General features: G+C 41.3%; 1 protein-coding gene across 1 annotated transcript in view; it reads right to left on the reverse strand.

The window, feature by feature from the left end:
* Nucleotides 1-15,196, reverse strand: part of rbks (ribokinase) — a 60,862-nt gene that overhangs the window by 42,604 nt on the left and 3,062 nt on the right. The gene's annotated exons all lie outside the window — the stretch shown is intronic.

Genomic DNA, 15,196 nt, shown 5'->3' on the forward strand with positions numbered 1-15,196 from the left:
ATGGTTCCGCGTAACACCAACGCAGAGCCTACGGCGTACGGTGCGCGTCGCCGCGTAGCTCTACGCCGCAGCCGACGCCATAGGCTCTGCGTCGATTTAACGCAGAACCATAAATCAGCCTTTATTCTCTTATTACGATACTTATCCTGGTACGATATGTATCCCGATACATATATTAACTATTATAAAATTGTGATATATGAAATTACTTTACTTTGTTATCTTAGTCAAAAACACAAGTTGTTGTACATATACACTGGAAGATGCTGATCGGAGGACAAAATTTTGTTTTTAAAACAACTGCTCCATTTTATTCCAACTGCACTGCATAGGTGCTTTGTAGATCAAGTAAAAAAAAAAAAAAGCCTACCTGTACTACATGGCACTCACTAAAGTGCAAAATAAAGAACATTTAGGGAAAGAACAGGATATACAGACAGGCAGCAGACTAAAAGACACACACAGCAACAGTGAGTATGCAAAAACAGCCTAAACTAAACTAGAGAAAGGAGGGAGGTGTACAGAAAGCTAGAAATCAAGCTCCGGCAGAACAACATGTGGAAAGTTTGGTCAAAGACGGGGGAAAAAAGCAGAAAGAGAATCAGACTGATAGAAGTCTGGACTTAGCCAGTGGGGGATCTAGCAGGGCAAAGATCCAGGAGGCGAAATCTGCTGCAAGTTTGTTTTCTGAAGTTTTTATCAGCCATTTTGAGGCCAGTTTGTTTGGTCCTCTTATGGCGCTTTTGCATTAGTACCGCCTTAACTCGGTTTTACCCGTTTTGCCCTTTTGCACTAGGGCTGAGACAGGTAGAGCCGCTCCAAGCTGCTACTTTTTTCTGTAACCATTTCAGCCAGGTTCTATACGGGGCTGAGCAGGGACTATTTCCGACGTCACCACCCTCCGCGCCTCTGATTGGTCGGGGGGCGGGGACGTCACCACCCTCCGCGCCTCTGATTGGTCGGGGGGCGGGGCCGTCAGACGTTTGAATCAGGAAGCGGGAGCGACCCGCGGCTTGCAGCGATTTTATTATAAAGCGCAAAACGTCTGTTTGGTGATCCAACTCTGAGGTGCAGATGTTCATAAACCTGGGGGCTGAGGAGAGAATTAAAAAAGGGATGTAGACGGGCTGTTTTACTCTCAGCCGCTCGCGGCTCCAGCTGATTTCTCATCAGCGCCGACATGAACAAAGCGGTTGCACAATCGAGTACGTCACAGCAGCTTCACCCCAACCTGCCCACTTCTACCCTGGCTGTGGAAAAACAAACGAGTAGAGCCGGGTAAAGGCGTGACGAGCCGAGTCGGGCCGAGTAAGTCCTAGTGCAAAAGTGCCATTATTTAACCCAGGTGGCCTTCTCTCACACACTTGGATCCACCAACACATCAAAGCAATCAACATGGATGAACATCATCCCCAGCACAAAGACACACTTTAGGAAGGGGTTAGCTCTTATACAGTATATAATAAATTAGTATAATTGAGTATAAATTATAATTTAATTTGCCATTTAAAAAAAGGATTATGTTTAAAAAAAACCAATTGCTTGTTATCTCTTAAGCTTACACATTATCCATAATGACCCCAGCTCATTACAGGCAGGGGTACACCCTGGACAGTCTATCACAGGGCCACATATACAGACAGACAAGCAGACACACTCACAGTCACACCTATGGCCACTTTAGAATCATTAATTAACCTAGCATGCATGTTTTTGGACTGTGAGAGTAAGCCAAAGTACAGGGAGAACATGCAAACTCCACACAGAAGGACTCCCGCCGGGCCAGGGAGTCGAACCATGCAACCTTGCTGGTAGGCAACAGCGCTAACCACTAAGCCACCGTAGTGACCAATCTTAAACATGTTCAATGAAATTATAAAATTCAAAAGGGAAATGTTTACAGTATCAGTCAGCCACTTTCACAAAAAGATGCCCAGTTTTAGTGAGGTAAGGAATATATGGCAAATTGAATTGTCAGGTGAAAGCCTTTGCCTAAATGTATAGTCGAATAATGCAACATAATGTAGGTGAATCTGATATATATACATATATACACTGTATACAAACAAACTGTCCTTTCATTGTCTTGTGGACAATATGCATATTAATCTGCCTGTAAATCTTCTTCAATGCAGACATTGTAAAGATGCCTTAGTGATTTGAAGAACTGGTCGGACATAAATCTTCTCAAGAAAAGTAAAATAGAAATTGGTTATGTTTGGTTATGCTAGCCAGCAGAGGGACTGTGGCGTCTCTCTGTGTTGTCTCTCAATTTGATACAATGCAATTTTCAATTTAAAAGTGCTCTGACAGCACCTTTACATTTGATAAACAGTTTAGTTCTGTTGTGAATACTAACTTCCTCTAGTTAAGACTGTTGGTCAAAGTGAAGTCTTACCCAATGATTTTGAAAGAGTCATACATGCTAAATTATTGTGCCCACTGTCATCCTTCAGACAGATGGCCCTTGATCGTTCCAGATCTAGACCTAAAATTAGAAGTGACCATGCTTTTTCAGTTGCTGTACCCATTCTGTGGAGCACCTTACCAATACAAATTAAAACAGCTCCAACTGTTGCTACAGTCAAACGTTTTGGCTTGAGACTCATCTTTTCTCATTGGCCTTCAATGCAAGCGGAACTTTGACATCTTATAAATATTCTTGCCATACCTTTTCTTCTCTCCATCTGTTTCAATCTGCATTAGTGATGTTTGATTTTTGCCTGTAAAGCACTTTTGTCAGCCTTGGTTGTTTTTAAATGTGTTATATAAATGAATTTGACCTTGACTATAACCTTAAAAAAATAACAAAAATAATATTCTGATTGCTCAGTGTGTAGTCAGCCAGTAACAGACTAGAAATGGAGATGGTCTTTTTATCCTGCCATACACTATTTTGGTACTTCTGCGAGTAAAGATCCTCGGTCCTTTTAGGTCTAACTTTAGTCTTGTGTTGATGGTAGTTTGGATGGTAGGAAGGCTTCTTATTTGGCATGGTAGTTGAAAAGATTATTGACAGGTGTCCAACTATCCCAATTTGACATTTACTGAGATATTCGTAAAAGTTTATAAAACAGTCATGAAAACTGTTTCATTAATTATAAGGTTTTATAATGATGACTTATAGCTTTGGCTGGCAGCTACCTGAAGTCGGATAACTGACAGGTAAGATAAACAGATTTTCAAATTCTTAAATAAACCCACCCATGACTCATAAAGACTTGAGAGACACTTGGCTATTTTTTTTCTGTGGCGAGTGCACCAAGCAAACAGGGCAGATATGTGCCAAAGTGCAACCTCAGAGTGTTTTCTCCCACGGAACCAAAAGGCCAATGCAGGTGTTCAGTGACGTGAAGTGTTTGCTTTCAGGCTGGCTCTCATTTCCCTCTCTGCGGTCTCTGTTGAAATAATGCATCAGCTGTTGATGAGCAACACTGGGAAGTAGATGTGGACAAAAATAAACTGAAATGTTGTTTTCCACAGTTCCTAACCTCCACACAGTGGCCTAAAAATGAGGTATTCAGTCATTTCAAGCATTTACCTGTAACATTAGTGAGTAGTGAGGATACATAAAATGGTTCTAATAAACTTACTAATTGATTTAATTCATGTGCAAAGGTGAGGCAAGTTTATTTCTATAGCACAATTCAACAACAAGGTGATTCAAAGTGATTCAAAAGTTACATTGTTACTCCAACAAGTGGCTTTTTCAACTCAATAGACAACTGAGGTAGACTGTTTTGATCTCTTTTGTACAATTGTTCTTGCTCACACAAATTCTGTTACTGAGATTCCAGGAAATCATGTAAAGGTGGAAATGAGACTTAACATCTAACAGGCTGAGTGAGCACACCAAACCTTACATCATCAGAGTAAACTGTTTTGCCAACAAGAGGTTCATATGTGGGTGTTTATTTTTGTGTGTTTCTTTTGAATCATTTGTTAGAAACCCATGCGAGCTGCCATTATACACTTGGTAGTCAGGAACAGCCATGAGATATAACAAGCCACTTATCAAGCTGCTCAGTGTCTGAATTGTTCGCTGCTTATGGAACTATAACTACTCTGTTTATTTATTTAATTTTTGCATTCACACATATATAAATTTAGCACAAAAAGTAAGGACATGTGTGTTTAGTAGATTATTTCTTTGTTGTAACAATGCTTCTTGGCAATACATCGTACACCGTTGGAAAGCCTGTTTGTTTCCCTTTTAAATGGTGCCACATCTGTCAGGAACATGCATTTGTGGGATGAGCAGCAGAGCTGAGTATGTGGGTTGTGCCCATGAAAAAAATGCCAAATCTTCTCTGCTAATGTCTAACAGATTATTTTGATGTTGCTTTTGACCCTTGTTATGGGCTCTTGCTGTCAATTAGGTGGTAATTAGGCACCTGTTTGGGAGCCCCTGTATGCATGGGCCCAACTACAGTGGCCAGTAGGTGTCTGCTCCAAGAATTGGCATGTCACGTTTGACTGATCTGGATAGGACCCGTGCCATAGGGCAACTTCAAGCTGATGTGTTCTGCAAAACCAAGTTGCGCCATTGTTTGGAGTGAGCCCTAGTACCATCTCCAAACTGAAGGCCAAGTTCCATTTAATGGGGGATATCAGAGACAGGCTGAAAAGTGGGCATCCCAAGAAGACAACATCTGAAGAAGACTATTTCCCTCACCCTGTCAGCACCGTAGGCTGTCTTCTACAGATTTGCTGTCAAGGTTTGCAGGACGATATGGCCAACGGCTCTCTTCCCAGACAATGCGGAACAAACTGCACGCAGCCAATCTCCAGTCTCGTTGGGCCCAGGAGGTCTGCCATTACTGCTTTTCACCGTCAGTCCCATTTGCACTGGTGTAGGCAACATGTGGACGAACATATGGATGAACATTATGTTCAGCGATGAGTGTAGATTCTGCCTACGGCAGTTAGATCGGGTCAGAGTGTGGAGAAGACTTGGAGAGCGCTGTGCTTATTGCTGCACTGACAGAGTAACATCTTTTGGTGGAGGCAGTGTGATGGTGTGGGGTGGCATCTCCCTCACTAGAGAAACAAGGCTTTATAATCAATGGAGGAAATCTCAATGCAGAGAGATATCGAGATGAGATTCTGCAACCAGTGGCAAACCCATATCTCCACAGTCTGGGACCAAACTCTATCCTCCAAGATGACAACGATCGCCCCCACAGAGCGTGGTTCATCAGAAGGCGCTTACATACTACCATTCTGTAACCTTTCCATAAAAAGTAAGCTAAAAATTTTACTCCATTGGCATTTAGGAAGAGAGGAAAATCCTGCAAAGGAGTGCCTTTACATACACAAAACCGACATTCCAGAACTGAAGTGTGACTCCACATCGTGTGCGTGAAACGAGACGGTAGGGGTCATAAACATTCATTGGGATCATATAAATTAAGGGTTTAAAATAACCAACTGAACTTTTTATGCAAGGCCTGTTTTAATGTGTTTTTGTCTTTTTTTGCAAGCTTTTAACCATTTTGTTTTTATTTTGGCTATTTTACTTTGTTGTGTATATTGTGTATTTTGCTACGTAATGCAAATTGCTTTGATGAATAATGTTGATCTAATGTTTTGCAATTTGATTTACTTAAAAATATTAAAAATAAAACTGTATGTATAGCAAAAAGCTCTTTTTTATTCTATTTTACTTTATTTCATCTTATTTTTTATTTGTGGATACGGCTGGAATATTTGAATTTGTATGTATGTATGTATGTATGTATGTATGTATGTATGTATGTATGTATGTATGTATGTATGTATGTATGTATGTATGTATGTATGTATGTATGTATGTATGTATGTATGTATGTATGTATGTATGTATGTATGTATGTATGTATGTATGTATGTATGTATGTATGTATGTATGTATGTATGTATGTATGTATGTATGTATGTATGTATGTATCGATCAAAAAAATTGCTTGATGTAAATCTGAGCAAAATTTTTGCTTATGCACATTTTAAAAGTAGGAGTTCTGTCATCTGTTTCAGAGCACAATCACAGTAGAAGTGTACCCACTAAGCAAGCTGCAGCAGTAGGGGGCACTGTATCTCTTTGACAATGGATTGACAACTTTAACAGATCTGCACCTCCTCTCTGTGTACTGCAGATTTTAAAAATAGCATGTCACTACCTATTAACACGTCTGTCAGCCTGATACATTTAACACTAAACACTGCAAGGTGTGTTTGGGTATTTGAACCAGAAACAAAGCGTGTGAGTGTTTGCCTCCGTCAGAAGGTTACTGTACTGCCAACCATCCAGATGCTGGATTTCCAACTACAAAAGCCATGCACATCATTTTAATGGACTGCAAATGTATTTCCTTATCCATCTTTTGACCCCCATCCTAAAATCTTTCCCAAAAAACAGGTAATTTTACATAAACTTATTAAGTTCTTAATTGACAACTTCTGCCCTTTACAGCAGAAACTCACTAGTTAAATTTCTAATGAGCAGATTAGGTACGGGAATGCTAACCATGAACTGTTATATAGTACACAACATACAATATATAATAATTAAATAGATTACATAATAAGGATGTTTACGTACTCATAAATAGATGTTTACATATTTGTTTGTCTATATTAAGGACTGGAGTTTTTTACCATTAATTTATATGTATACACACAAAGGGATATACGGATATGTATGTATAACTGACTGTATAGTTGACTGCATGTACATGATGTTATCTTGGTATATTTACATATGTATGAGCATGTAAAGATGTATACCCTTTATATGTCAATATATAGACAGTATGTGTGGAGGGCAGCCTGTTGGCCTCGATGTGAAAGGGACAGGATGTTCTCAATGTGTAGCCCTCCAACATACAAATGTCCAAACAATAAGTGCAGTTGGGTGGCATTCCGAATTATTTATTCAAAATAATCAAAGATCTCTTTTGTCCATAAAATTAGGCCGCTATATTAATTTGATCACATGCTGTAAAATAAAGTTGTGCTGTGTACTGGCAGTAGGCTACGGTAAGAACCATGTGATCCCCACCTTCCACGCCCTTACATAATTAGTGAGCACACCTCTACATTCACATGAAACACCATGTGACTAAACACCTAGTGCAACACACCTCCTATTGGATAAATAAAGACTAAATAAATAATACTTATAAAACTAAACTGTCAAAGTTTCGTTATTTAGTTCCTGTTTTATTTTGAAACCGGTATCTTTGTTTCAGTTACGTCTTGACTTTCCTTATCCCCATCTACCCTGATTGTCTGCACCTATGTCTCAAGTCTTCTGTGTATATCTGGTATTGTCTTTCCTTTGCTCCCTGCTGGTCTGTACTGTTTTGTTCCTCTATGTTTCGGGTCTGGTTTTAGGATTTTGTAATGTTTGTGTTCTTTGTAATGTCTTGTGTTTTTTTTGCAATCCTGCTCAGCAGTGCTTTTGGTTTTGTTTAACTTAAAGGAGCTTGAGGCAGGATTGAGGCAGGATTTATGAAAAAAATTCGTATACGTTTTAAGTTTTCTAGTAATAATGTCAGATGAAGCGTTCCAAACCCAAAAGAATGTTTCCTCTAGCGTATCTCTCCGTTGCCTTGCACAGGCTGTGTGCTGCAAAATGTGCTGCAATTCGGGCCCAAATTTCCCCCGCTGGGCTGCGGATGTGACGTCACATGACGCTGCATGCGCGTTCTCCCCGTTCTCCCGTGCCGGCTTCGCTGTTGGCTGCAGTACCCCCGACGGCCGTCGTGGTGAAGGGTGGCGCTAGAGAGTCATTTCTTAAAAGGAGCCTCATGCTCCTTTAATAAATCACTGTTTTTGGAACTACTGCATCTGGGTCCTATCCTCTCCACCCGTGACATAAACTAAAGTGACTATAAATGGCTTTTACACCACGGCCCCATAATTGTGAATATTAACCCCACACAACCCCAGACATTTTTGTAAAGTTTAACCTATGACTAAGCAAGAGAAATTTCTTTTTTTCTCAGTCTCAGGACAGCTGTCATAGGGGTCTTCATGGCAACTCAGCTTCCATCAACAGATTGGCCCGTACTTGTTTTAAGTTAAGCTGAACGAAAATGGCCCTTCTTGTCAGGATATGTCTGTGTAATTCTTCCCATCAGCCAGGAAGTGCTGTCTACCAAAAGACCGATGGGCCAAGATGCAACTGCAGCTCCCTCTTCAGCATCTTGTCCACGCGGACAGTCAGAATAGCGGCAGTCAACTTGAGACAAGGAATAGTTGTTTGCTTTAAAGGAGCGACCTTGGACTTGCCCAATATAAAGGCAACACTGACTCCCGTTTTCTCATCTTCCATCCAGAAGTACGACACAGTTCCATAGCCATACACACTGGCATTCGAGAAGTGATGCAACTGCATGCGAATAGGTTTTCCGAAACCCATTGGCTTTATGCATCTGTGATGCGATGGAGGTTGGACAACCACTCGGATCACTGCTGGGAAAAGGTGTGTGGTGTCTGAGAATCCCAGCTGTTGTTCAGTTGGCACATCTCCTGCAGCATTCTCCTCACAGGCAAAGTAAACGATGCAGGGAAACCTAAAGGGTCATAGATGGATGACACCTTGGATAATATGGCTTGTCTTCTGTGTGGGCGCTACTCCATGGCTAGCCTAAAGGTCAGAATGTCTGTGTCCATGCGCCAGTAAAGCCCAAGAGAAGTCTCAACAGAGTTGGTACTTTGACCCAGATTACTGTTCTTCAGCGATGTTGGCCAAGACTATACTGCTGTTGCTTGTCCACGTCCAGAGGTGGAATCCTCCTTTGGCACAAGCAGCAGTCAGGTCATTCACCATCTTTAGGCCTTCCATCTCCGTAGACACAGACTTCAGACAATCATCCATATACAAATTCTGGAGTATTGTATTCAGCATACCAGGCTCGTAATGGTCTTGATGATCTTGCACAATTCTCCTTAATGCGTGATTTGCACAACTTGGCAAAGACACAGCCCCCTCTTGTCAGAGGACCATTCACGATTCACCCCAGTAGAGTCCTAAATGCATTATGTCTTTCGCTTGGCTATTAATTACTTTCCACGGTTCCATAAGCTTCGGTGCATTGGTGCCTATTAATAACTCCACTTTTACTTGGGGACTGGGAATGTTAATGCCTTGAAGATATGTCCAACCCTTTAGATCTTGCTGAGTGAGGATGTTATTTCTGCTCCTCGGCATGGGTTTCTGTGTGTAGACTTTAGGCAAGTCCATGAAATTTTGTTCACTCACACTACAAATCTCTAGACATCCAGGGTCTACGGAACCATAGGTGTTCACAGTCTTGGTCCTGTACCTTGCCCTCACCTGTACAAGCACAATAGAGAGCACCTAATCATCTTACCCCGCCCCAGTATTGCCACAAAGTGACACAAGTGCATGAATGACTGCTACAGCCATTGTTCTTGCCTTATGTTCAATGTGTAAAATGATGGGATTTTTCTGCCTGCAAACATAACAGGTCAAAGGCTTATTACATTCCCTACTCTTGTGACTTGCCCTAAGACAGCTAAAACAAACTCTCTGATTTAAGAGCTTCCATTTTTTTCCCTGTGCGACATCTTACAAAGCTGTGAGCTATTCTCAATTTAATGTTGATTCTTATACGTAACACAATACAGGATAGGGGTGCAACGGATCAAAAAATCTCACGGATAGGATCGTTTCTTGGATTAGAGTGATGGATTGGAAAATTTTTTGGATCATAAAAAAAAAAAGATAAAACATAAGTTTTGTCTTTTTGTTTATTAACACTTTTAATTTATTACATTAAAAGATATGTACTGCTTGGTCAGTCGGCAAGGTTTTTTTAAATTTCAGTTTGTCTCGGCGCGGCTGAAAAGCCCGTTGGTAGCTGCCGTCAACGTCACTTTTCAACTGATGTCCACATCCTGACAGATATCTGACTGGCCAACCCCCTGACCAATTGGTGGGCTGTAGCGTGATGACGTCAGATACGGCCTGACTCAGCCCGCTTAGAACCTCGGCAGAGTAGACCCCTAGTGGAAAAGTGCCAATAGATAGTAAAATAAAGCCAATGTCCACTTCATCAAATAACAATAAACGAAAGAAAGTAAAGCATACCTGAGCTTATAATTTCAAATCCTTTTTTAAAAAAAAAAAGGATGTCCACATTGTCTGGGGAGAGTATGGCACGTTTCCACTAGCAGGAGTGGAAGCTTCCTCAAAAAACCTGGTAGGAAATGGCATGTGTTTCCTGTGAGCAAGAACATGTGGGACAGTCTGGGTAACAACTACGATGGTCCAATTTGAATGCTTGCGAAACAAAGGCACACAAATATGCCCTGCAACTCTTCATCAACACAACAGCAGAGACTGCTGCTCTTTAATCACATCTTTTTTTGCCAACACCCAAGTGAACAAACAGATGCTGTATAACACAAACTGCTGCACAGTCTAAAACATGGTGCTTCATTGCCTGGAGCTACTGGTAGTTTTGGAATTTTGAAAGCTGTTTTGGGACATTTTGAGATTGTGTAATTCCTCGCAAAGGGATGACAAATTATTATCAATGAAAACTGTTTTTCAATGTGCTGCAGTTGATGACTGATGCTTTGTGGGAATGGATCCGACTCAAAAAATCTCATCACGTACAAGGATGATGCAACACTGACAATATCGTAAGCAGCAATTATATAAGACTATATGTGCAATAAAAGCATAACTGCATTTATCTGGAACCATAAAGTACCAAGGGTGAGTTTGGAGAAATCATCATGGGATTATGAAATGAGTGGCCTCCCAATTTCAAATTTTACTACTGGGTAGCAAAGATGAGATTTTTCCTATCCTTGTTTGAACGGGACTCTATCCCCTCTTGGACACAAATTTAACTACATGACTTTGGAGAACAGATGGCAGGATGATTGCACATTTGTTTTACGGATTTAAAGTCAGTGTGTTTTATTGTGAAAAGTATTTAAAGTGCTGGTGGCTGTCGGGAAGAAACTGTCTCTGAGCCTGTTGGCCCTGTCGTTATGAGACCTGTAGCGCCGGCCTGAGGGCAGCACGTTGAAAAAGTGATGACCGGGGTGGGATGAGTCCTTCATGATGTGTGTTGCCCTGCTAGCAAATCGTGAGCAAGCAATAGTCTGTCTGTCTGTCTGTCTGTCCGTCCGTCCGTCCGTCCGTCCGTCCATCTATCCATCCATCACCTTCCGCAGAGCTTTCGTGTCTACTGCTGTGCACCCAGCGTACCACACTGTGATACAGTATGCCATGATGCTCTCCATGGTGGCTCTGTAGAACTACATGAGCAGCTTCTCCTCAAGGCTGTTTCTACTGAGCACCCTGAGGAAATGGAGACATTGCTGAGCCTTCTTCACCACAGCCGTGGTGTTAGTAGACCTGGGGCCTCATGTACAAAAAATGTACGTACACCACTTTCTACGCTCACGTGGTCCTTCACGCACACATCAAGGCTGGTGTATGCACATTTCTGATGTTTTGTCCGTTGGCGACACTCACTGGTGATGCACTGATGTCCAGAATATGAGAAAAATGTGACGTCATCAATAAGTTCACGACCACACGTGAAAGACACGACAGTCCCCACATAACTAGATAAGTTACACACGAGCTGCAACAATCTCACAATCAACCACATTAACATGTAAAGGTAGGAGCCTGTCAATCACAACGATGGAAGGTGTCAATCACAACGATGGAACCTGTCAATCACAATGGCAACCATGGCTCTGTTAGAGGACACTGCTGATGCAGGATCAGGAGGGAGGGAGTTTTCAGGTACCTGATGATCCAGGATCTGGATCATCAGCTGATTTAGGTCACCAAGAGGATCCTTCTGCATCGCTGCCCTGAATTTGTCCCAGCGACGCTCTGGTTCGGACCGACACGAACCTTTCAACAGGAGCTGCTGACAGATTGGACATTTCTCACTCACCATGACGATCGTATGGGACGACTACTAGAGATTTGAACAGACAAACATTAAAACACAATTTGCAGCGAAGAATCGGTTCTCTAAAGTTGTCTTTTTAAAATAAAACTAACATGTCACTGAAAGGTTGGTTGGTACGAACTGATGTGACTCAGATTTTAATGAATAAAGTTTTATCGAATGTTTAGGCTACTTTCAGAGTCTGATATCCAGTCGGCTGCAGGCCTCCAGAAAGTGTCTGGTACTGCAGCCTTCCTAGGGTTTACAGTCCTCAACACACGTCTCACTTCATGTTCCTGAAGTGTTTGTGTGCTGCTGCTTTGATGCCTCTCCTTAGGTCCGCTCTGGCCCCCCTGTAGAGGGCCTTGTTGCCAGACCTAAAGGCAGTGTTTTGGAGTTTGAGGAGTCCCTGCACTTCACTGGTCATATAGTTTTTGATATAGTGTCTGTATATTCCTGGAGGTTTTGGTGCTTCAAAATGTTTGAATCTTTCTAACCATGAGTTGGATTTAGCATTTGACGAGATGGTTCTCCTTGCATTTTCTTAAATAATTGAGTTTGGTTTACAACTTGCACCAGCAGATGATCTGTTTTTTTTTTTGTATCTTAATTGATTTAGTGAAAAGACCTGTAGATAGTTAATTGTTACTATCTAATAGAAAAAAACTGCTGAACTAAACACTGTTGGACAACTGACGTGCATCATAGCATTTCTAGGACAAATACTGAAAAAGCCACAGCAGTGTCTAACTTTAGATGACTTCCTCAATTCCTCAATGTGTAGGCAGAACTGTACAGTCCATTTCAAGACATGATGGAAAACAACCTTCAGACCATATACTATATATTCCACACAACCATTAAGGGAAAATAAAAATACATTTTAAGCTGAAGAATAAGATACAATAAAATAAAAAAAGGTGCTATTTAAGGCATGGTCCAACATAAAGATTTTAAGCAAGGTGCTGACTCAGCATTCAACCAAAAAAGCTGCATTTCCTTTGAAAATACAGGATTGAATGATGTGAAGCTGAACGTTGCAGGAAAAACTGCTGAATATAGTAACATTGGGTACAAATTTAAAGAAAATGGTAAAACATAGCTCAGACATTTGAAAACTTAGAAGTTGAAGACAGGTGGAGGCACTGAAAAGGGGCAATATTTGCTGAAGATAAGAGCTGAAGAGAAAATGATGTCAAGAGAGTAAGATCAGCTGAAGAGAGGATCAGCTGAACCCAGAAAGATGCGCTGAAGACAAGAAGTTGACCTCAATTTCAATTTTCAATTTTATTTATACAGCGTCTATTACATAAGAAGTTGTCTCTAGGTGCTTTCCAGAGACCCAGAACATGGCTCAACCTCAAAAAGGGGAAGATCAGCTGACAAGGAGAATAAGAGCTGAAAAGAGGACAATAGGCTAAAGACAAGAAGAAAAACTGCAAGACAGGAAGATCAGTTGAAAAGAAGATAAACTGAAGAGAAGATAAGGTTAAGAGAGGAAGGTCAGCTGAAGAAAGGAGCTCTGTATTGAAGATGGGAGGATGAGTTGAAGAATTTAGGCGGAACTCTGGTAGATTTTTAGCATAATTTACCAAGTGGCTGAAAGCAAAAAAAGGAGGCTTTGATAGCTTGGGTAGTGTTTATCTTAAATAAAATTGTTGGAATGTATGAAGAAGGTGAAAAACATTTTCAATTGCTAAAGAACTTTTTACAAATAAAGATTAAGAGGAAGAAGAGGAGGTAGAAGGAGGGGGGATAAAGGGAAAGAGATCATGAAGTAAAATTGAACAAAGAAGAGGAAGGGAGGGTAGACAGAAAACAGATGCTGAATGAAAGCCAAACTGTTGCAAAAACAGCTGAATTCTACTGAAAATGAAAATGTTAGGAAAACTGTGAAATGTAGCTCAGACATTCAAAAACTCTCCACATAACGGAAGAGAAAATACTGAGGGCCCCCATTAGAGTGACTGCTATGGCCCAATGGGGCAACTTCAGCCAACAGAGTACACAGGGAGCTTCACAGGCCACATTGGTGTGTGTGACCCAACTCATGGCCCAATCGGACAACTTTAACATTTTTTGCTCCCAGACGCGATGGGTGACCTCAGGGCCCCCATTGGAGTACGTGACCCAAGTTATATGTTCCTAACTGAGCTCTCCGTTCTGATAGACCAGGTTTAGTCGTAGTCCCTCGACTATCCAAATGTAGATTTGGAGGACGGCGTTCTGCTATCAGGAACCGTTACTATGGAACCAACTTCCACTCTGGGTTAAGGAGGCTGACACCACCTCCACCTTTAAAACCAAACTAAAACCTTTCTGTTTAGTAAAGCCTATAGTTAATGTTTAGTAAACCACTAGTAGTTAGTGTTTAGTAAACCTCTAGTTAGTGTAAACTCTAGTGTGTTAGAGCCAGTAGTCATAGATGCAGTTACAGTTGCTCGTCCTAACCATAGCTTCGTTGTAGATATGCTGCTATAGAGCTACGCTGCAGGGGGACACCAACACGATCCACATAACGGTGCCCATCACCCTTCTTCTTTTCTCTTTCTCAGTTATTAATTATAAGTATCTCAGAGCCATCATTGTTCTCCATGTTTTTGTAGTTTGTTGTGCTGGTCTGCCCCCCCTCATTTTCTCTTCTGTGCACGTTTGCAGGCCAGAGCTTCAGGAGCTGCATGCTGACCTGCAGTCCCCCCTCTGATCATCCCACTGTTGCTTCCAACTGTCTGTATGGATGTCTGGTAGATGCCTGCTGACATTCTGCTCTGCCCCCACATCTGCTTGTGCAGTCATCCCTGTACTGTACCAGTTAGCCGTTGTGTCCGTATCTCTCCTTTCTCTGTTCTTCATTCTTTCTGTCTGTTTTCTCTTTTCTTCCTCTGTCCAGCTGGCCTCCAGCAGGAGGGTCCCCCCTTATGATCCAGGTCCTGGTCCAGGTTTCTTCCCTCCTAAAGGGGAGTTTTCATTGCCACTGTTTGGCTTAAGGTTTTTCTCCCACTAGGGGAGTTTTTACCTGTCATTGTTTATCCTACAGACAACTTCTGTTGTAATAGACGCTTTATAAATAAAATTGTATTTAATTATACACGTTCAACCAATAATAATATAATATATATATAATATAATATACTAAAATATAATGTAATAATTATATCCTATTCATTTTTTGAATCACATTTACTAATAGGGCAGAGAAGATTTCCCCAACATCCTATTTCCTCTTGGGCCCATCTGGGGATACAAAGGAACTTCCTGCG

This window comes from Cololabis saira, chromosome 16, assembly GCF_033807715.1.
Source record: "Cololabis saira isolate AMF1-May2022 chromosome 16, fColSai1.1, whole genome shotgun sequence".
In the NCBI taxonomy this organism is placed as follows: Eukaryota; Metazoa; Chordata; class Actinopteri; order Beloniformes; family Belonidae; genus Cololabis; species Cololabis saira.